The sequence below is a fragment of the Poeciliopsis prolifica genome, unplaced genomic scaffold (assembly GCF_027474105.1).
Source record: "Poeciliopsis prolifica strain line A6 unplaced genomic scaffold, Auburn_PproV2 SCAFFOLD063, whole genome shotgun sequence".
Classification (NCBI taxonomy): Eukaryota; Metazoa; Chordata; class Actinopteri; order Cyprinodontiformes; family Poeciliidae; genus Poeciliopsis; species Poeciliopsis prolifica.
Genome location: NW_026562438.1, coordinates 1,145,664 through 1,170,548, shown reverse-complemented (window position 1 = coordinate 1,170,548; position 24,885 = coordinate 1,145,664). Strand labels below are relative to the sequence as shown.

The 24,885-nt window shown below is 46.0% G+C and overlaps 1 pseudogene; it reads left to right on the top strand.

The window, feature by feature from the left end:
- Positions 1-24,885, top strand: part of LOC129380007 (collagen alpha-6(VI) chain-like) — a 38,839-nt pseudogene that overhangs the window by 12,837 nt on the left and 1,117 nt on the right.

Genomic DNA, 24,885 nt, shown 5'->3' with positions numbered 1-24,885 from the left:
TGTCCCTCCTGTTTTCTCTACTGTTTCTCCTTCTTCTGCCCCTGGTAAGTTGATAAATGTGTTCTGTCCCATCAGATGAATGTGTTTACCTGATGGAACTCAAGCTGTTCCTTTCTTCCCTTTAGTTGAAAAGTGCACCATCGACATCGCCGTAGGGTTTGATATTTCTGCAGGTACCGTCAATGTGCCACTTTTCAGACTAGTTAGGCCTCTCCAGGAAATTGTCCGTTACGTTGCTACGGTGAACGACCTGTGTTGCTCGGCTTCTGTCCCGACCCGGATCTCCTTCAGCATCGTAAGTGTCGATGGCAGCTCCTTGTTCGACACAAACTTTGAGGCTTTCAAGGAGGATGTTCTGAGGAACGTCATGGACTTTTCATGGTCCCGGGCCACTTTGCTCAACCCTGCCATGCTCAAATATTTCAGGACCAAGTTTGAGTCCAAGTCCAGAGCAAAAGTCAAGGTGAGATTATGTCTTCATGTGATCAGTTCCTCCGAAATCTGAGATTGAGTCCAATCAGCTGCATCATATCTCGAGGACACTGTTGCAGTTAAGACTGTTAGCAATGAAAATATAGGATGTCATCTGTTTCAAATGTACAGTTCCATCTTAGAACATAATTGCATTTTGTTTTTTTTCAAATTTGCAATTATGTAATAAGATATCCGACAACCATGAAGAAGACTGGACTGACGAGAGATGTTCAGCAGACAGTCACTGACTCCCACACAGCAGCTCAGCAAAAGCTGGGCTGACACCTGGACATACTGTTAAAACTGTTCATATTTTATTTCTTTAGAAACTGTTGCATTTTTACTAAGCTGAAAGCCAGAAATATTAAACCCAATAGAAATACTAGTGAAATATTTCACTCTGTGGGATAGATCCATAACTACCGTTTCAATTGAATTATTGAAATAAAGATCAGTTCCAATGACATTTCATTTACTTGTGGTGAACTGTATTAATTATCCGGGTTTCAGAGCTCTTAACATCTTAACTAATCTAATGCAATGGACATTTTCCATCAGGTGCTGCTGATTTTCTCTGACGGACTTGATGAAGACGTGGCGATACTGAAGCAGGAATCTGAGAGACTAAGAACCTCTGGTAACACCACCACATATTTCCAGTTTCATTTGAACTTCAGCTGCAGATTTCTGTCGGTTTTCGCCAGCTTCTTAACTGTGGGTGATAGTTATGACAGGTAATATCATATATATTCAATTATATTGATATGAAAATGATGAAAAATTGAAAGACACTTAATTTAATCAATTGTAGAAAAAGAGCCATTGAGCTGCTTATAATCTGCATTGTTTTCCAGAGATTACAGTAGTCTGAATCTTTCTACTGACGTTAGCAGTTAAAAAACAACCTTAGATTGTTACATCATCATCTTATTTATCAGAAGGTGAAGCTCCATCTAATGATTGACTCACTGACACGGCAAAGTAAAGTATCAGTATCAGTGATTTAAAGTATCAGTACTGAAGCTGTTGGTCTTCTGCAGGAGTCAGCGCCATGTTCGCCGTGGCCTTGATGGACTCGGCTGCCTCACAGCTCCAGATGGTCGAGTTCGGACGCGGATACTACTACCAGGCTCCTCTGAGAATCAGAGACCTGAGCATCAGCAGCACCATCCTGCAACAGATGGTGAGTTTAAAGAAAGCTGCTTTAAACCATTTTACAGGTTTTGTGAATGAGAAAGGACCCACACATCTCGTCACAGGAGGTGTCACAGGTCTACCTCCCAATCTTTTGCTAAGCTGGACGAAGGAACACTCAGCTCCAACAGACCGGTCCCAGCGGTCCAACTCATTAAGGTTGGCAGCTTAATGTCGGCACCGGGGGAAGCTTTACCCTGTTGTGGATCGGTTTGGCAGGTGGAATATGTACAGCAGCAGCTGGTCATTTTCTGTAGATGGACTACATGACTGCGTCGGACCACTGCCATGTCTGCAGCTATACTAATTAGCGATGGCAGTCATGGAGCTGAGGAGTGAAGGATGATCCAGTCCAGCTCGTAAAACGACTGCAGCTCAAACTGCTGATGTAGATCCTGGTTGTGATGGACCTACATGACCTTTTTCACCTCATGGGGTTGCGGACCAGTCCGAGTCCTCGCTGCTAACTGTGGACACATAAACACCATAACTGATCCATGTTGATAAATCTTATTTTCCTTGTTTTCCCTTGATTGGCCAGGTGAGTGTGTCTGGTTTGAGAAAAACATGATTCTCGGAAAAGAGAGACTGGGATTGTTTTCCCTATTTGTTTTTGCCAGCTTATTCCTGGCTTCTTGTTCAAGTCAAGCTAATGTGTCTGTGATCGTAACACACCTGGATGGACCTCAGAGAAAGCGTATTTACCAAAGTTGGAAATGGCTAGCTTAGAAACCGAGCCGTCCCTCCTTCCTCCTGCCGTGTTGATCAAATTCCCCTCCCACTGGAGCAGATTCAAAAACGGACAACCTACAAGTTTTTTTCCACACATGATGGTGCGGCATTGATGGTTACTACCTCAGTACCTTCTCCATAATTTCATTACATTTTTCTAATCATACTCACTTTAAAAGTATATGAATGTTAGTCTTCTTACCTTGTAAAGGCTGACAGTCATTATGATTGACTGCTGCTATCCATCGCCGCTGCATCTTCCCTCATTAAAACAAATAAAGTAAGTTTGGTTTTCACCCGTTTGAGCAGCTCGCCCCGTCCTCGGAGCATTCTTAGTGAAATCAACTAAATAAAAGCAACATTAGGTGACCAGCTGCCTGGTTTTCACAAGCTCCACATGATCACATGGGTTGTTTTGATGTCCATCATGGCGGAGCGGGCAGCGTCCTGAAGAGCCTGACATCACGTGCATAAGGTCATTATGTCTTTTTAATAGCCCAAAGACGCTATTGATTGGCGTTGCTATCATCATTAAAGCAGGAAAACTGTCTTGCACAGGACAGGATTGAGATTAAAGTTTTTCTGGATTGTTGAATTTAGATTTTTGCATCTCTGTGACTTCTTGCAGAGCTCCGTAGCAGATCGGGTTTGCTGCAACGTTTCGTGTAAATGTTCAGGACCTCCAGGCCCTCGTGGTCCTCCTGGGAAACCTGGAACAAAGGTGAGAGAAAAACTTTTCTGTTTCCAGAACCACAGCAATGTTTCGATTGCCTGGTCACTGTCAGGTCCAACGTTTTTGCAGTTTTTCAGGCTCACTGAGTCAGCCTCATTTATCATCTTACCTGTGTTTTGGACAGTGGTCTCAGCAGTAACTGTCAGATAACTAAGTAAGTAGGGAACAGCTGATGCAAACCTCTGTGGTAACTCAGATGATGGCTTTGTCTAGGGTTAAACAGTGAAACACTGGCTTAGCCCCAATAGCAACACGTTCTCCAGAAAAATCAATCCAACTCATGCTATGCATAAACTAGTGTTTGGATATTTCATATCTGCATAACGGGCAAAGGCTCATGTAAATGACATAAACAATATTTTCTACCTAAAACACCCAATTTCAGCAGCTAGATGAAAAAACTTACATGATGCTAAACACAGACAAACACAAAGTAATGAGTTCAAGAAGTTACAGTTCAAATTTAAAGCTCAAACTCAATGACCTGCATGCAAAACTCGCTGAACCAGCAGCTGACGAAGAGGAAGACGAAGCTCATTTCATGAAGCCCAAAGCATAAAGAGAGTCCTACCTTTCCTGTTTTAGGGTTTTATTCCAGGTTGCATAAATTATTTCCACTCGGCTCCTGCAATCCATTGTATAAATTTTTGGCATTTGAAAAACTAAAATAAAAATACTAAAATATAATACTATAAAAATACTAAAAAGGTAGCAGAAACACGTTTTCATATCAAACTTTCCATAAAACAAGACTTTGGTAACGTGTACCTGTCAGAACAGAGCAATGTAATTACAACATGTCATGTTTTCTGTCTTATTGATTTGTAAACGACACAAAAGGCTCAGAAAATGACACTACAAACAGCTTTGGTTAAAATGTGTGTGTTCTTTCTTCATCAAAGTTACTTTATTGGACAGAGTATCCAGAAATTGTACTCAAGTAAGCGTAGCAATAGTTCATAATAATATTACTCAAAGCACAGAGCAGGAAAACTGCACAAATGTAACTGAATGTAGTTACAACTCTAAACACAGAAAACAACATTAGTAACCTTTTTAACAAGCCTAATGTGTTATATTCCAGTCACAACTATCTAGATCCACCAATGTTACTTATTGAATTGGAACAAAGTGTGAAAATATTTTTACCTTTTGCTGGCTGGTTGCTGGTCGCTGACCCACAGGTGTAAACCGCCGTTAGTACGCGTGTACGCTCACGGTGCGTTTAAAGATGGCTCGGGGAAACGCGTTACAGCATCTTAACAGCGGTTTGGGGAAGCCCAGGTACAGGAAGTACACTGACGCCACCGTCTGTTACCGAACGTTACACCTGTCTGACTCCGCCCACTGGCACCGCGAGGAACCTGCAGCTGAGTTTCACTGCTTCCTGGGTTCCTAACATCGAAACGCTGCAGGTTCTGCTTCTCTGTGTTTCTTGACAGGGCTCACCTGGTCTGAAGGGCCACGCCGGCTATCCTGGAGACGAAGGCTCTCATGTAAGTACGGATCTGCTCTGACACTATGCTGCTTTCAAAGACTGCTGTTTTTTAAATTGAACTGTTCAGTGTGACGACGCCCGGTTCTGCAGGGCGAACGAGGGCCTCCGGGTCTGACGGGGCCTCAGGGCACCACGGATGTCCAGGAACCAGAGGACCGAAGGTACGGCGGGAAAAAGCTGCAGCAACCTGGGAAACTCTCTCAGCTGATTTGGGGTTTAGTTACTAAAGTGTTCACAGCCTCTCTCACATTACAAGGACTTTACGTGACAAACCCACACTAAATTAGAGATCTAATATTAATCTCTCAGTTGGTTCTTATTTGAAAAAAAAAAATCCAGATCTGTATAAATGTGTCAGATTCATCAGGGCAGATCTATTCAACCTAATTCTATGCTCTGTGTTGTGATTGAGTTTTTTATTTTATTATTTATGTTAAAACGAGGTATAGCGTTCAACCTTTATTTATTTATTCATTCATAACACCGGGGTCGCGCTGCACTTTGTTGTTGTCATTTGAGGGACAGCATTAAACAAAATGTTGTCTGTATTATTATAACGGGTATAATAGTAATAACAGACTTCCCAGCGTCCAATCAGATCGTTGCTTTTTTAAACAGAAATTTACATTTGCTGTCCGTTGCTGCTGTTTACAGCTGTGCGTCAGATTTACAGAAACAATGAAGGCGCTGGAGTTTTGCATGTAAAAAAAACTAATGAAAAAGTGATTAATTGGGTCAAAATCTGTGGCATGAACCAATCAAATTTAACATGTTAAAGTCTCAGCCTAGGTTGGAAGTTTTATGGAGCTTCAGATGTAAAATTTTAAACTTTCAGACATTAGAACAGATTGTTGACTAAATGAGACTGTAAGCTTTTTAAAACGTGTTCATATTAACACACTGTGGGGTTTACGCTGCATGAAGGAGCCAGCACTGTTCAATGTGGTCAGAATGAATAAGTTTGGTTTGTGAAAACTGAGACGGCTCCAGCTCCTGTCCTGCCAACTAAATGCTGGGAAAAGAAAATTGAACGGAGCCCAAAACCAGCAGCTAAACTCAAACCATCTGTTAAAGGTTTGTCCCACAAGCCCTTCAGAGTTTTAGATTATTTGGGGGCAACAGTAGCACTAATTAATTAAAATCTATTATTTTTATTGATATGTCCTGTTCTGGGGAAAAAATAAATGATTCATTTTCTCCTATTGACATGAAATTAGACAACTGTAAACCTTGGCTTGACAGCAACTGGTCATTACTAGATGTTAAATCTACTAAGTGGAAATTGAAAATAAATTTGAGGAAATGAGATTTAAGTCTATAAATCCATTTATTTATAAGGATTTAGATGCGATTTACTATCTACTTATACTTTCCTACATATCCTAAGAATTTGTTTTTGGGTCGTTTCTAACAAATCATGAGATGACTGAATAAATTAACAATTAATCGAAACAATCCAGGCTCAGCAGCATCAATGCTAGCTGCTAGCTACATCAATGCTAGCTGCTAGCTACATCAATGCTAGCTGCTAGCTACATCAATGCTAGCTACATCAATGCTAGCTGCTAGCTACATCGCGCTAGCATGCTGTTGTGCTAGCAGCAGTTAGCATCGTTCCCTGGAGCAGCCGGCATCGCTCAAACATAAATAGCTTGGGATTTACCTTCCATACTCTTCCTCAGGCCTGGTCCTGGTCAATAACTCGGCATTAGCCGCTTTGTTACACTGATTTACTCTCTTATTGTCGCACTTCTGCTCCGATGTCCGCCATTTTATTTACACCCTAAGCGAATTTATGCAACATTCAAGGGACGTCGTAAAAATATATACGGTCAGTTTTAGACTGCTTAAAACCAGGTTTTGTATGAAATATGTATTACATTTTAAATTGCTAAAACAAATTCTCATTCCAAAGAACAGATTTATCATATTCAGTTCAAACGGCGCTGCATCTGTATGTCAGAGTTAATCTACTGACAAATGAATGTATTAATTTAAACAAATCCTGGTGTGTGGAGCCGCGAGCTAAACATTTATCTGTGCGCTGCTCCCGCTTTCCTGTTTATTCTTTGCACTTTGAGCGAGCGCTGTTCTTATGGATGTCTTGCTTTCTTTGGCAGGGATCTCACAGCTTCTCTGGACACAGGGCGAGTCACTGAAACTCCGCTGGAATGAGTGAAATGATGCATTTAGCGTTTATGATAATTCATAGAATGCATGTGAAGTGTAGCAGTTGGGCATTGCTGACTGTTTCTGTGCTGCAGGGTGAAGATGGAGAAGATGGACTGAACGGAGTGGATGGAGAGCAGGTAGGAATTTATCTTTCTCCACCGATTCAACCTTTATTTATTTATTCATTCATAAATGAACTTATTTTACTAATTAAAGTCATGTAGAGATACATAACACACAGGGATATATTTCATGCTTTTATTTCTGTTAATTTGGTGATTATATCTCATTTAAATACATAATTTAGTTTCTTATGCATTCAGGATATGACGTCAGACCAATGAATAAATGAGCCCTTTATGCCACTGACACCTTCCACTCAGACAATTGGTGTGATAGCAGCAGCTTCACTTCAGAGACCGATCAGGATAAACATCAGCTCACTGTCAGCTCTGTCACAGAGGAAAGTTTTAGGCTAACTTCCAATCCTCTCATGAAGTTTTTTCATGAGAGGAAAAACTTCATGAGAGGAAGTTTTTTGAAAGGCCACTTATTGGGTCTAGTGTCCTTTATTTGAAAGTAGTTTGACAGGCAAGAGGGGGAAAACGTGCGGCAAACGTCGTCAGGCCGGGAATTGAACCTGCGACCTGCGCCACCAGGACTAAGGCTTCAGTACATGGGTCTTGCTTTGCCCCTGCACCACCAGAGCACCCAATTTCCCATGAAGTTGACCTGCCCTAAAACAATGAGTGTCACAATAGAGAGTAGCATGGTTCTTTAGCTCTTCTGTTTTGAAACCACGGTGTACTGAAGGGGGCGCTGTGGCTGAGATGAAAGGCAGATGATTTCAGATGTCAGACCTGAACTCCTGCTGCTGCAGAGCCAGAAACTGTTGAAGTGAAGATGTAAACTGAGCTGTCTTCATCTTCTTCTTTTACTTCTTCTTCAACGTCAAGGCCAGGCTGAGGCTGGAGTTTTGCTTCCACAGAGCCACCAGGAACATGGAACATTTCCTGCAGCTGTGGGGTTTTAATGGGATACTGTGCAATATATCCACTCAGGGAAAAACTGATCTTTAACAAGCACCTTATTCAATGTTTTTAAGCTAGTCCTGATTTGATATCTTGTGTTTTAATTGTATTTTGTGCACTTTATTATTGTAAATAATGTTTTCTCCTCAGGGAAAAGAGGGAGGGGATGGGATGAAAGGACAGAAAGGAGATCCTGGAAACCAGGTAAAAACCCATTGAAATGCTTTAATTCTCCAACCACAGTCTGACATTTCAGGCTTCAGATTCTGAGAAGCTTTTTGTTGATTATGGGCTCTACAGACTAACCTGTCATCCTCAGGGAATCCCAGGGATCAGAGGGGAGGAAGGACTGAAAGGAGACCGAGGCCTGAGAGGAGATTCAGTAAGTTTCCAGCTGGTTTCTCTAAGGTGCTAATTATGAAGCCACATTCTCTCTGCTTCCTGGAGCCAGCGTGTCGCTGTTATCACCCGGATCAGCAGCAGCCCAGACATTTACTCTGTTGGTGGGAGTTGATCTGGCGCCACAAGCAACTCAGAGTCCGGCAGTGCAGTCAGAAAACGCTTGGCCTGAAGCTAAAACTAAGCATCATGACCTTCACTGCACCAACAAAATCAGTGAAAATGTGTTTCGCTTGGCCGTCTTCCTCTGCTGTCCATTACACAGGCAGGCTAGTGTTAGTATTGGCTAGGCTAACATCGAGCATGACTAGTCACCCCCTGAATGGTCTTCATCATCCACCGTTCATTAGCATGCTTAGGCTAGCATTAGCCTTGAAGAACTAACAAACTAGCATGTCTTGGCTGGTCAACCGTGACTCACTGTCCTTTAAACTAAATTTTACCAAGAAAAATAGTTGAAAAACAATAAGACAGAGATTTCTGTAACCCAACACGACACCAAACACAAACATCATGCAGCAGAGCTGAAGTTGGCTTCTGATTGGGAACATGGCTAAAGGGCAATTCCATCTAATTTTTCACATTAATTTGCTCTAATTTCAAAAAATTAAAGGCTCTGCAAACATGGACCAGATCAGTTTTCACTGAAAGCAGAATTTCCAAATCGTAGGTTGTGATTTATTTACTTGAGCTGTGAACTAAAGGTACTTTTTGACTTTTGCAAATCAGATCAAGATGTCACAATTAAAATCTGGCTTTTAAAGCCAACTTCAGCCAGTGTAGTACAGCATGTTTATGCTAAATGTCACGTTGGATTACAGTAAAGTCAGTGTGTCTAATGTATGCACAGATATTGTATGACAACCATTTTCCTTCATAAAGTTTCATTTAAAGAAAAAGAATCAGTCTAAAGTGGAAAGCTAGCGTAGGCATTGTAGCTGTTAGCTTATTTGAGCCTAGCGCTAGTTATCCAATGCTAATGTTACCCTTTCCATGCTAATTATCAGCAGAAGGAAGCAATCCACCGGATGACCACCAGGTTTTAGTATGCTAATGCTAACATATCCAATATCAATGCTAACCTGTTCAATGCTAGCCTATCTGTGCTAAAGGACAGCAGAGGAAGTAGGCCATCCAATGGGTGACCATTATTGGCATGCTAGTTGCTAACCTCTTCAGAGCTAATGCAGTGACAGTTAAATGGTATTTATATTTAGTTTGTTTCTTTTGTACCAGCTTCCAGAGCTGCCGTCAAAGTTCAACTCCATGTCACATAAACCTCAGTACCATAAGCTCACACGGCAAAATGTGTTTATGTGCTGACTGTGTTTTTATTCATTCTTCAAATGTGAGATATTCATCCACAATAAATCCCAAATATTTCTATTTTCTAGTAATCGACAAATAAAAATCCCAATGTAAATGAGTAAATTAAATTTTATCACAATTTATCTTTAACCTCATTTTGTTAGAACAGAAATAAAACAGAATTTCTAATTTTCTGAGGATCAGGTTGATTCTCATCTGGATACAGACGTTTTTCAACTGCTGCCTGCTTACTGGACCCGACCAGGTCATTTAACCATGCCACTATATAAAGAATTGCAATAATCCAAACGAGTGGTCATGCAGATAATATATCTATATTACCTGCCTTTATATGAAAGACAGTAAATAGTTCAGGAACATTCATTCAAAACGCAGTTATGGAGGCCAACGCAGGTTTTCCTTCTCACTGGCAGACGGATTCAGATTTCATCCAGACTGAAACGACTCAAATGTGTAAATCCTCTCTGGATTAGTCTGAAAACTAATTCTTAACATCAACAAAACCTGAATCTAAGCTGCAGTGCTGCGGCTGAGCCGGATGTTTCAGAGCGGAGGCTTCCTGGATCCAGAGTCGCTGAACATCTGCAGTGTTTGCTTCATTTAACAGGGCGAGCCGGGGCGCAACAACGTGACACCAGGACCCAAAGGAGAGCCTGGCAACCAGGGGACCCGGTAAGAAACGTCTCATTATCAGCCCAACATTCAGGGCTGATGATGCCCTGAGGTATCATCAGGTTACCTCTAAAGGACAACCTCTAAAAGCTTCTGCTGAAAGCCAGAGATGCTCTGTGGTGAGAGGAATCTGAATCTTCAGGTACATCCCGTTTGGTCTGAATGCGTGTTGTAGGAGTTGCCATGTTTTCAGTCAGGCTGTAGATGCTGGCTTGGCTCTCCATCTTCTGGATTCTTCCTGCAGCTGCAGAAACCAGGAGCAGCTGTAAATTTCCCTGCCAGTAATCTGAGTCAGGCTGAAAACGTTCGGCTGGTGTGAAACTGGGACACACTGGAGAAATGAGGACTGAAACAACGGAAAGCAAACTGGAGTCACTCAGGCCTCAGAGGGCCTGGACAGTTTATTCTGTTTCATTAATGGATCCCATTAAACACGACACAGAGACTGTTCTCCGTAAAATCACAGACACATTAAAACTAAACAAATTAAGATCTGATAAAATCAGCTGATCCAAAACTGGGACAATGGTTCCGATCGGATGGATGGATGGATGATGGATGGATGATGGATGGATGGATGGATGGACGGATGGATGGATGGATGATGGATGGATGATGGATGGATGGATGATGGATGGATGATGGATGGATGGATGGATGGATGGATGATGGATGGATGATGGATGGATGATGGATGGATGGATGGATGGACGGATGGATGGATGGATGATGGATGGATGATGGATGGATGGACGGATGGATGGATGGATGATGGATGGATGATGGATGGATGGATGATGGATGGATGATGGATGGATGGATGATGGATGGATGATGGATGGATGGATGATGGATGGATGGATGGATGGATGATGGATGGATGATGGATGGATGATGATGAATGGATGATGGATGGATGATTGGATGATGGATGGATGGATGGATGGATGATGGGATGGATGATGGATGGATGGATGGATGATGATGGATGATGGATGGATGAATGGATGATGGATGGATGGATGATGGATGGATGGATGGATGGATGGATGGATGATGGATGGATGGATGGATGATGGATGGATGGATGGATGGATGATGGATGATGGATGGATGGATGATGGATGGATGGATGATGGATGGATGGATGGATGATGGATGGATGGATGATGGATGGATGGATGGATGGATGATGGATGGATGATGAATGGATGATGGATGGATGATTGGATGATGGATGGATGGATGATGGATGAATGATGGATGGATGGATGATGGATGGATGATGGATGGATGATGGATGGATGGATAGATGGATGATGGATAGATGGATGATGGATAGATGGATGATGGATGGATGGATGGATGGATGATGGATGGATGGATAGATGGATGATGGATGGATGGATGGATGATGGATGGATGATAGATGGGATGATGATGGATGGATGGATGGATGGATAAATGGATGGATGATGGATTGATGGATAGATGGATGATGGATGGATGATAGATGGATGGATGGATGGATGATGGATTGATGGATAGATGGATGATGGATTGATGGATGGATGGATGGATGATTGATGGATGGATAGATGGATGAGGATGGATGATGGATGGATGATAGATGGATGGATGATGGATGGATGGATGGATGGATGATGGATGGATGATGGATTGATGGATAGATGGATGATGGATGGATGATGGATAGATGGATGGATGGATGATGGATGGATAGATGGATGGATGGATGGATGGATGATGGATGGATGGATGGATGATGGATGGATGGATAGAGATGGATGGATGGATGGATGGATGGATAGATGGATGATGGATAGATGGATGGATGGGATGATGGATGGATGGATAGATGGATGATGGATAGATGGATAGATGGATGATGGATGGATGGATGGATGGATGGATGGATGGATGGATAGATGGATGATGGATAGATGGATGATGGATAGATGGATGATGGATGGATGGATGGATGATGGATGGATGGATAGATGGATGATGGATAGATGGATGGATGGATGATGGATGGATGATAGATGGATGGATGATGGATGGATGGATGGATAAATGGATGGATGATGGATTGATGGATAGATGGATGATGGATGGATGATAGATGGATGGATGATGGATGGATGGATGGATGATGGATTGATGGATTGATGGATGATGGATTGATGGATAGATGGATGATGGATTGATGGATGATGGATGGATGGATGATTGATGGATGGATAGATGGATGATGGATGGATGATAGATGGATGGATGGATGATGGATGGATGATGGATTGATGGATAGATGGATGATGGATGGATGATGGATTTATGGATAGACGGATGATAGATGGATGGATGATGGATGGATGGATGGATGGATGATGGATGGATGATGGATTGATGGATAGATGGATGGATGATAGATGGATGGATGGATGGATGGATGATGGATTGATGGATAGATGGATGGATGATAGATGGATGGATGGATGGATGGATGATGGATTGATGGATAGATGGATAGATGGATGAGGGATGGATGATAGATGGATGGATGATGGATGGATGGATTGATGGATAGATGGATGATGGATGGATGGATGATGGATGGATGATAGGATGGATGGATGGATGATGGATGGATTGATGGATAGATGGATAGATGGATGATAGATGGATGGATGATGGATGGATGGATGATAGATGGATGGATGATGGATGGATGATGGATGATGGATAGATGGATGGATGATGGATGGATGGATGATGGATGGATGGATAGATGGATGATGGATTGATGGATAGATGGATGATGGATGGATGGATGATGGATGATGGATAGATGGATGGATGATGGATGGATGATGGATGGATGGATAGATGGATGATGGATTGATGGATAGATGGATGATGGATGGATGGATGGATGATGGATGGATGGATGATGGATGGATGGATGGATGATGGATGGATGATGGATGGATGGATGGGTGATGGATAGATGGATGGATGGATGATGGATGGATGATGGATGGATGATGGATGGATGGATGGATGATGGATTGATAGATGGATGATGGATTGATGGATTGATGGATGGATGGATGGATGGATGATGGATGGATGGATGATGGATGGATGGATGGATGATGGATGGATAGATGGATGGATGGATGGGTGATGGATAGATGGATGGATGGATGATGGATGGATGGATGGATGATGGATGGTTGGATGGATGGGTGATGGATAGATGGATGGATGATGGATGGATAGATGGATGATGGATAGATGGATGATGGATGGATGATGGATGGATGGATGGATGGATGGATGGATGGATGATGGATGGATGATGGATAGATGGATGATGGATTTATGGATAGATGGATAGATGGATGATGGATGATGTATGGATGGATGATGGATGAATGGATGATGGATGGATGGATGGATGGATGATGGATGTATGATGGATGGATGGATGGATGGAAGGATGGATGGATGGATGGATGGATGGATGGATGGATGGATGGATGATAGATGGATGGATGATGGATGGATGAGATGGATGGATGATGGATGGATGGATGGATGGATGGATGATGGATGGATGGATGGATGGATGATGGATGATGGATGGATGGATGATGGATTGATGGATGGATGGATGGGATGATGGATGGATGGATGGATGGATGGATGGATGATGGATGATGGATGGATGGATGGATGATGGATGGATGATGGATGATGGATGGATGGATGATGGATGGATGGATGATGATGGATGGATGATGGATGGATGATGGATGGATGGATGGATGATGGATGATGGATGATGGATGGATGTACCAGGCTGCAGCCTGTTCAGCAGAAGTTCATCAAATATTGACTAAATTCACATTTTTCGTTGTTTTGCTGAAACGTGAATAAAAAAGAATCAAATCTAGAAATGGCCTGTGATTGTTGGCACCTGTTGGCACCTCGATGAAAACTTAAAGGCTGTTTCTGTGTGACAGAGAGCAGCAATCCAGTTTTATTTTCCCATCCTGCCCGGTAACGGATCCCTATTGGCCGATCAGGATCCTCATGAAGAAGCGATTATTTAACATCCTGTTTTTAATCTGTCCCTCAGTTGCTTGGACTGAACAAACTCTTTCATGTTTCTCTGGCAGAACATGAATTGATGTAACTTCTTTATTAAAACACTCACTTCCTGTTTATGAATAAGGAAGTCTGCCATCTTTAAGCGTTCTCAGATGTTTGCTGAGTCAGCTGGGAGGGATCGAGTTTCCCTGGATTAACATCAGGATCTAATCTGAGGCCTGAAGTGGAGCTGAAGGCGAGTCGTTCTCAGACGAACGTCTCTGCTGTTTCCTGGAGGGACACGGGGAACCAGAACCAGGTCATCGTTTCCGGGTTCTGGTTACCAGCAGCTGGGCCTCTGGTCCGGATCCAGAGGTTTAACACATCTGGTCGCTGTTCTCATCCGGCTGCATTTCCGTCCCCAGGGAACGCCTGGACAGCAGGGACGTCCTGGGACGGACGGCGAGGACGGGAACCCGGTGAGTCTCCTCATGCCGCAGAACACGACGGGAACCCACCCTAACGCTGACCCACTTAGTAGGCTGAGTATCTGTTAAAATTATTTATTAATTAAATATTGATTTCATTATTATGTTCAGCCAAATATCCATCAACCAATCACTGGAGCACTTCAGTTCTTCCTCTCAGCTTCTGATTGGTTAGCCAGCACAGCTAGTGTGGTTCAGACCAATCATAACCACCAGAGGAGTGTTGGCTCCGCCCACTGGAATCATGTCTGTCTGCAGATAATTATCACAACTCAAATAAAAGTGTCAAATTATTATTTAATATTTAGTTTCTGTTTTAAATGATTTAATTTAAATGACAATTGTTTAAACATGTATTGATTTATTGATTAAGTTTTGTTTATTTTGAAGCAAAAATAAGTCAACTCATCATCTTAGGCTAAATTTAGCATGTTAGCATTAGCTTCCATTAAATTCCATGTTGGTGTAATGCTTTAGCATTAGCAGAGCTAACTGTTTGGCATGCTAGTATGCCAAACAGTTAGCTAGTATCTGCATGCTAGTATCTTAAAACGTAATTTATCAGTCGGTGCTGTGAGCAGCAAGGATTTTCAGTAGCAGTCAGTGTTGCAGTGAGTCTGTTCAGCATCCAGGAAGCAGAGTTTAAACATGTTAATCCACCTCCTTTGTTTTTACTGTTGCTCCTTCAATCTCTAAAGGGGAGATGAAGGTTCACCTTCCTCCTCCTCTCTCTGCATCCATGAAACCTCCTTCCCAACTGCTCTGGATTTGGGGTCAGAGGTCAGGTGCTGTTTGAGCTTTTAACCCTTTAATTGCCCACACAACCGTTAAAGGGTTAAAGATGCTTATCAGCAGTCTCAGGTCGATGCTTCAGTAGATGACGAGTTGCTCTCTGCGCCGCAGGGTCGGGACGGGAGGCGAGGCGCCAGCGGCTCCACGGTAGGAGAACAAACAAACTGCTGCCATGTTGACTGTGGAGCTGCACTGTTGAGCTCAGCGTGTGACCTTCTCTCTGCAGGGCGCACCTGGAGACAAAGGGAGACGGGGACCACCAGGTGTGCCAGGAGCTTCAGGTCCAAAGGTAGGGACCACCCCCATCTCATCTTCACCTGCCAGGCTGTTAACTGCTAACACTTTGTGTTAAGTGATTACACTTTCTGCTAACTAATAATGCTACCTGCTAACGCTAACTGCTAATGTTTCCTGGTAACTCCTGACGTTCCTGCTATTTCCTAACACTTCCTGCTAACTGCTAACACTTCCTGCTAACTGCTAACGCTTCCTGCTAACTGCTCAGTAATCGGCAATCAGAACTCTTGAGGGTTCTGGTTCTGATTTTGATCTGGTTCTGATTCTGATGCTGGTTCTGCAGGGACCAAGAGGGGACAGAGGCCCGGAGGGACCAAAAGGGACACCGGGGTTTCCTGGACGGCAAGTAAGAATCAGTTCATGTTCATGTTTACACATAGGTTCAGTGTCCTGACCTTTAACCTTCAACTTTCTAACTGAGGCTGACCTCTGACCCTGGGTTGTCAGGGTGAGGTTTAAGGTTCTGGTGATTCCCTGCAGGGTGACCCGGGACGCGCCGGACGACCGGGAGACGGAGGACGACCCGGTGCCAACGGACAGAAGGTGGGCAGCATCATGACCCGGGTCAGACGGGTCTGGTTCTGTTTAACCTGAGCTGAGCTTTAGCTGCAGTTTCCATGGAAGATAAATTCCTGATCTGATCTGTTTCAGGGGCAGCCTGGAGAACCGGGCCCCCCGGGGGCCGCGGGGCGGCGGGGGCATTTGGGGCCGCCGGTAAGCAGCTGGACCTGCAGCTGGTCCACTCAGGAGGCTGAACGCTGCGCAGTTCACTGGAGACCAAAAGATTTAGTACTTAGTTCATGTAGAACACAGGTGTAAAAACTCGGGTTCTGGTCCCGGTCCTGGTTCTGGTCCGGAGAACCGATTCCATACTGGAGGTCATGAAGCCGTTTCATTCCAGTGTTTTGTACTCAATATTTATTTTGCTGAAGAAATGTTTAGCTTTTCGGCTAAATATTTAGTTTGTGGCTAAGTCGTTAGCCTGCTGACTAAATATTTAGTTTGGAGCTAAATATTTGTTTTGCTAAAGAATTCTGTAGCGCTCCAGTTCGGCCTGCGGGGGGGCGTCTGCAGAGTTTTCTGTTAGTGAAATAATGTAGAAGAAGTGAAAGTGCTCTGGGGTCGTCTGCCGGTTTCTGCTGCGTTCAGGTGTGTCAGTGGGCTGAGTTCCAGCTCCTCCTGTCTGTGTTTTCAGGGTGAGGAAGGGCGAGACGGTGCAGGACCTCCGGGACCCCCAGGGGCAAAGGTAACCTGCAGTTCAGAGGTCATCCTCAGGTTTTCCACCAGATCAGCTGATTTCACCTTTTATAATCCTCAGGGTTCTGATGGTTTCCCTGGTTACCCCGGTCCGTCGGTGAGTCTCGTCCCGACCGGGCGTTCCGTTCTGGAGACCCGGCGGGTCACAGTGTTCTGTGTGTTCAGGGTCCGAAGGGAGAGAAAGGACCCAAAGGATTTCCGGGTGGGAGAGGGAGCCGAGGTCGAGAGGTCAGTGAATTCTCCGCCGTTCTCACAGGAAAGCTGAGATTTGGCTGTAAAAGCAGCCGACCCGTTTGGCTTCACAGGGAAACTCGGGCAGAACCGGAGGGCCTGGCGAGCCCGGGGAGCCCGGATTCCCCGGACGCAGAGTGAGTCCGAACTTCCCTCGTCGGTCGGGACTTTGCCGTGGGAAACCGAACTCTTACCTTTCCACTTCCTGTTTGCAGGGACGGACAGGTGATCCTGGAAACGCAGAGAAAACTGTAAATCCTCCTCAGATCCTGCAGCTGCTGCTGTCAGGCTGACATCTAAACGTCTTGGTGTCGTTTCAGGAGTGCGAGTTGATCAGCTACATCAGGGAGCGCTGTGGTAGGTCCACCTCAAATAAACCCGACAGCTTTAAAACCTTCCTCTCTCAGCTCATCCTCCTCTTCCTCCACAGCTTGTTGCCACGGTACGTATCTCAGCCGCTTGTCAGAACAGCAGCGGTGAGTAAAAACATTTCAGGTTTTCTCATTACTTTCATCTAAAGGCAAAAACAGAAAAACTACAATAATCCGGCTTTTCTACGGAAAAGCACTCCCTCAGACTGAGCCTGCATGAGGCGACAGTGGAGAGGAAAACTCCACCAGAACCAGAACCGACTCCTTCCTCCTCTCTCCTTCCTATTCCTCCTGTCTCCTTCCTATTCCTCTCTCTCCTTCCTATTCCTCCTGTCTCCTTCCTCCTCCTTCCTATTTCCTCTCTCCTTCCTTTCCTCCTCTCTCCTTCCTATTTCTCCTCTCTCCTTCCTATTCCTCCTGTCTCCTTCCTATTCCTCCTCTCTCCTTCCTATTCCTCCTCTCTCCTTCCTTTCCTCCTCTCTCCTTCCTATTTCTCCTCTCCTTCCTATTCCTCCTGTCTCCTTCCTTTCTCCTCTCTCCTTTCTACTCCTACGATTTCGCTTCTCTCTTATTCACTTTTACCTCTCCTGTCCTTACTGCTTTAATTTCTATCTTTCCTCGATGCCTCCTCCGTGTCCTTTATTCATTCCTTTTTGATCCCTTCTCTCCTTCCATGGTTTGCATCTGTTAATAAGCTTATCACAATATTTTTAGGTATAATTGTATATTCTGTTCTTCCATTTTGATCATGCAGCTGTGAATCAAAGAATTCCTTTAGATTAAAAGAAATAATATGTAACAGAAAATGAATAAATATTCATTTTCATAAGTTTCATGTGATTTATAATAAAACCAGGGCTAAAAGATTCTAACACAGCTTAATGAAGCAACATTTAAACACTGCAGAATAAAAACATTTGATTCATAACAGATTTGAGGATCAGCGTCTCGATGCGACTGCAACACAAACTGTCGGTTCACAAGATCAGAAACATCTGTTATGACTCAAATTCAACGTCTAGTTTCAGCAGAATAAATGTTTCATTCCTGAAGTTCCTGGTGCAACTAATTAGCATCATAACAAGTAAACTGGAAAACAAGAGAATCCCTGGAGAAAAGCAACCAGTTGAAAGCAGGAAGCTGAATGCAGGTCATTCAGGAGCCTTCAAACTAAAACGTTTCCACATGCTGCTGATCCAAAGCCACTGGAAACTTCTGACATGGAGCAGGAGGACAGCAGGAGGACAGTCCTGATGCTGGATGCGTTTAAAGAAAAGCACAAAACCTGCTGCAGCGACGCTGCTGAGAGCCGACAGCTGAGGCTGCAGATGCAGAAATGATTTCTGAAGAGGGAAACTTGTTCAAACAGCAGCATTTGTTAGCATCAGTTTCTAGACTTCAGACTGAAAACAGACAGAAAATGAACAAAACTCAAATTATGATATGATTAAAAAAGAGAAATCAAAAAGCTGAATCATTTGGAAATAGTTTAATTCTTGTGCCTGGTTTAAATCGTAAGTGGAGTTTCTGGGCTGAAATAGGAAGAAGTAATAAACCGTCAGGTTCTGGCAGAATGTTGGAGATATTCCAACAAAAAGAGTGAAAATATTTCAAAAACTGAAATCACTGAAATGACCAAAATACACATTCCAACGTTCCAGTGTGAATAATGTTCAGTGAGTCAGTCGACCCGGTTCTACTAGAACCAGAACCATCTGCTCCACCTCCAGCTGCTGCGGTTCTGAGTCAAACCAGCCTGTTCCCCTCCTGGCCTGTGGGGGCGCTGCACCAACAACCACTGCAGGAAACGACACTAAAACCTCTGAAGACACTGAGAGCAACTTTCTGTTTCACCAGATGAAACAAGATGGAGGCGTCAGAGTTTAGGATTTCTCTTTAGTCTTTGGCTGAAGACCAGGAGCCATTTCTGCTGCTAGCGCTAGGCTAGCATGTTAGCTTTGGTTGTATTTACCCAGAACGCCCATCCACCGCTTGGCGTTCACGTTCAAACCTGTCAGGTTCATCTAGCTCAGCATTCTCAAACAGAAAGACGAGAGACGAGGAGGACGGACAGCGTCCGCTCTGAAGCGCGCTGCTCCTCTTTTTATTTCCTCAGGGTGATCCTGGTAGCATAGCTACTTCTTGTGTTCCCTTGAGTCACAGGGTGTTGCACCTACAGGCTGCCGTAGTGCAGGGTGAAAAGTTCAGAGTTCTCGTTTACTGATGAACCCACAGAACAACGAGTGTCTTGTACATCTGTGGTCTCATGTACAGTTGCTCTGCATCTGGTTCAAACTTTGTCTCTTAATCATCGTTGCTTAACGATCGTTGTTTATTCTGCCAGGTCAGTTGTCTCTCTTGCTGCAGACCGTCTGGTATTTGCTCCCAATTTGACACGATTGTTGCTTCCTACAAAACATCACTCAGACAAACACATTCAGGAACAAACAGAGTATTTATAATGGTAAGTAATCTAAACATATGAAAACTGAACCCAGACTTGGAGGATCAGAGGTCAGAGGTCGATCAGTGTTCACAGCTCATCATCCGAACCGGACGTTGACAAGGCAGACGGACCGGAGTCGGGTCAAAGCGGACTGGAAGGTCGAAGCTGGGTGGAGTGTAACGAAAACTGGTCAGTTTTCTGGGTTTGTGGGACAGAACCCGTCTGGTCGTAACCGCAGAATGTTCTGCAGCGGTTCTGGTTCCTCCAGTTTGGTTCCTTTGGGTCTAAGGTTCGTCTCCTTCCTCAGATCCGCCGCGCTGCCCCGCCGTCCCCACCGAGCTGGTCTTCGCCCTGGACATGTCGGAGGACGTGACGCCGGCGGACTTTGAGGAGCAGCGGGGGGCCGTCCTCTCCCTGCTGCGGGACGTCAACATGGCGGAGAGCAACTGCCCGGCCGGCGCGCGGGTGTCTGTGGTGGCGTTCAGCCGGCACACCCGCCACCTGATCCGCCTGCAGGAGCGCCGCAGCCTGACGCGGCTGCTGGAGGAGGTGCAGAACCTGGCCCGAGAGCGCACCGCCGAGCGCCGCCACCTCGGCGCCGCCATGCTGTTCGTGGGCCGGAACGTCTTCAAGCGGGTCCGGCCCGGGAAGACGACCGGAAGGTGGCCGTGTTCTTCGCCGGCGGCCAGACGCAGGACCCCGACGACGTTCTGACCGCCGTGATGGAGCTCCGGGGCGCAGAACGTGGCTTCGGCCGTCGTCGCTCTGAGGAACGCGCCCGCGATCAGCCGGGCCCTGGAGGTGGGTCCGGTTCTGGCAGGGTCAAAATGAGGGACGCCCACCACGGCGTGTCGCCCTGCTCTCGTGGTGGGACGTCCGCTGCAGTGACAGACATGATTCTGTTTTGTTTTTAACGTGATCAGAGCAGCACCTTCAACACGTTTAATCAATCGGTGTAAAGTAACTGATGATAAACCTGACTTCATATTCAACATGTATCCTCAGGCAGCCAACAGAATGACGGTTATGTCAACCTTCTGGTTTCCAAAAGAGTTTTACCAAAATAATTGGAGCAATAGTCACTGTGTTTCCATGGCAACACGTAGAAAACAAAGAAACAAATGTCATCATTTGATCTTAGTGATGTTAGGAGGTTCTGTTCCAGATGTTCTGGTTCTGGTAGAACCAGGCTGCAGGTCCTGGCAGACGGAAAGCCATCAAATTCATTCTTAAATTAACGGTGAAGGTTAAAAAAATCCACCAATGACTAATAATATAAGACATTTATTAAATATAATTCCTTTGCCCCCTTTTGGCCCCCATCTAGATCCGGCCCTGCTCTGTGTCTAGTGCATTAATAATACATTAAAACACTGAATTCATTAATATATCAACACTTCAAAATAAAACATACAGAAAGCCTCAACAGACCTTTTAACGTAGGAAATATTTACTGTTAATCTATTTGTATGATTCTTTAAATTAATTTTTTATTATTATTACACATAAAATAATCAAATAATCAAATTGATTGTTGTACTAAAAGCACAATAAGAAACTGAATCAATCATTTATTCTGGAGTTTAGGAATCTGATCTATAAATGAAGATCAAATCTGTATTATATATAATCTATTGCAGATGTTTCTGTTTTATGGTTAGCGATGCTAAAGCTAACATGCTGTTCGTGGGCCGGAACGTCTGTTCTGTTCTTTAATCTGTTCTTTAATCTGTTCTTAATCTTCTTTAATCTGTTCATTGCTCCATGTTTCATGTTCAGATTTACAACTTTGAACAGTAAAATATGAACCAAGACAGAAAAATGGGCCCAGTTCGGCTGTCGTTGCTTTTTGCGGAGGTTCTTCTCTCTGTCGGGTTGGTTCTGTCGGGTTGGTTCTGTCGGGTTGGTTCTGTCGGGTTGGTTCTGTCGGGTTGGTTCTGTCGGGTTGGTTCTGTCGGGTTGGTTCGGCTCTCCTCTGATGTTCTGGGATCAGAGGAGAGCCAGCAGCAGATAACTGCAGCTCCTGTTTCCTCCTGTCAGGCTGACGATTCAGGAAACTCTGTGTTCGCTCTGCTGAGGAGACCACAGGACCTGGACCGAATCAGAACCTGTGTCCTCTGCGCCGGTGAGTCGCCACAGGATGTAGAACCAGCTCCTCTTCATCTTCAGCCTTCTGTTGCGGTTTGCTTTACCCTCATGACGTCGTTACAAGATGGCGGCGCGTCTCTGCAGAGGAAAGCAGAAACGCTCTGCAGCTTCATTAATGTTTTCTAAATGTTTCATCGCGCTCCGTCCCTGCAGACCCCTGCAGACGCTCCCAAACTGCTCCTTCATCCTGGACCCGCCGGCCCCCCTGCAGGCCGAACTGGACCTGGCTCTGGTTCTGGACGGCTCCAGGGAGGTCCAAGCGGACCAATACGCCGGCGCTCAGCAGCTGCTGGCCTCTGCGGTGGATCAGCTGGCCGTCAGCGCTCAGCCCCGCCGGCCCGGCCCAGGCCCGGGTGGCGGCGCTGCAGGGCGACAGGCTGGAGTTCGGCCCGCAGACCTACCAGAACCGGGACGGGATGAAGACCACCTGCTGACGGCGCGGCAGCAGGGCGGCTCCTCGGCGCTGGACCGCACGCTGGACTCGGCCCTGAAGGAGGCGCTGCCGCCGCGGGCCGGCAGACCGCGCAGGAAGAGGGCGCTGCTGGCCGTGGTGGCGGCCCGGACGGCCCGGCGGGACGGCGCCGCGCTGCGCCGCGCCGCCCTCAGGGCCCGCTGCGGCGGCGTGGCCGTGTTCGTGGTGGCGGTGGGCGGACGCTACGACCAGACGCAGGTGGAGGAGCTGGCCGGCCTCCCGGTCCGGCAGCACCTGGTCCACGTACGCCGGCTGCAGGCCGAGGAGCGCGGCTACGTCCTGCGCTTCTTCAGGGTCTTCCTGTCCGCTCTCAACAGTAAGAGCCCAAAACTGCAGCAGAGGCCGCAGGAGGCCGGCGGTTTGACGCTGCTTTCTCTGTTCCAGGAGGCCTGAACGTTTATCCGCCTCCGTTTCTCAGAGCGACCTGCAGCGCGGCCGGCGACCTGCTGACCCGGTAACTTCCTCCTCATCCTCAGCAGGATGAAGAGCCGCACACACGTCCATGAGCAGACGAAACAAAACCGCTTTCATGTTCAGAGTTAGAAAAATCCACTAAACTAAATTAATACCAGAATTAAGGGTGACATCACGATGACATCATGATGACATCACACAACAACACAGTTTTAATAACATGAGAATAAAATCATAAAGAGATCATAGATGAGCTGGTCCCAGTGTTCCCAGTGTTCCCAGTGTTCCCAGTGTTCCCAGCGGTCCCAGTGTTCCCAGCGTTCCCAGTGTTCCCAGTGTTCCCAGCGGTCCCAGTGTTCCCAGTGTTCCCAGCGGTCCCAGTGTTCCCAGTGTTCCCAGTGTTCCCAGTGTTCCCAGCGGTCCCAGTGTTCCCAGTGTTCCCAGTGTTCCCAGCGGTCCCAGCGGTCCCAGCGTTCCCAGCGGTCCCAGTGTTCCCAGTGTTCCCAGTGTTCCCAGCGGTCCCAGTGTTCCCAGTGTTCCCAGTGTTCCCAGCGGTCCCAGCGGTCCCAGTGTTCCCAGCGGTCCCAGTGTTCCCAGTGTTCCCAGCGGTCCCAGCGGTCCCAGTGTTCCCAGCGGTCCCAGTGTTCCCAGCGGTCCCAGTGTTCCCAGTGTTCCCAGCGGTCCCAGTGTTCCCAGCGGTCCCAGTGTTCCCAGCGGTCCCAGTGTTCCCAGCGGTCCCAGTGTTCCCAGTTCCCAGTGTTCCCAGCGGTCCCAGTGTTCCCAGTGTTCCCAGCGGCCAGTGTTCCCAGCGGTCCCAGTGTTCCCAGTGTTCCCAGCGGTCCCAGTGTTCCCAGCGGTCCCAGTGTTCCCAGTGTTCCCAGTGTTCCCAGTGTTCAGCGGTCCCAGCGGTCCCAGTGTTCCCAGCGGTCCCAGTGTTCCCAGTGTTCCCAGCGGTCCCAGCGGTCCCAGTGTTCCCAGCGGTCCCAGTGTTCCCAGCGGTCCCAGTGTTCCCAGTGTTCCCAGCGGTCCCAGTGTTCCCAGCGGTCCCAGTGTTCCCAGCGGTCCCAGTGTTCCCAGTGTTCCCAGTGTTCCCAGCGGTCCCAGCGGTCCCAGTGTTCCCAGTGTTCCCAGCGGTCCCAGTGTTCCCAGCGGTCCCAGTGTTCCCAGTGTTCCCAGTGTTCCCAGCGGTCCCAGCGGTCCCAGTGTTCCCAGTGTTCCAGCGGTCCCAGTGTTCCCAGTGTTCCCAGCGGTCCCAGTGTTCCCAGCGGTCCCAGTGTTCCCAGTGTTCCCAGCGGTCCCAGTGTTCCCAGCGGTCCCAGCGGTCCCAGTGTTCCCAGTGTGAGCGCTGTGTGTCTTTCTCCAGAGACGGCGTCGGCTGATGACCCCCAGGCTGGAAGGTCAAGTCAGGAGGAAAAGGTCATCGCCGCTGTGTGGAGAGGTCAAAGTTCAGCCTCAGGACCAGCAGGTACTGAGCATGCTCAGAAACTCTGGACCCGACCAGAACCGATTTCTGATCTTAGAAAATTTAGGAATCAAAGTTAAATTAGAAACATCATAATAAATTAGGACAAATGGTGATAAAAGTTTTTCATTATCTATAGAAAGACAATAATGTT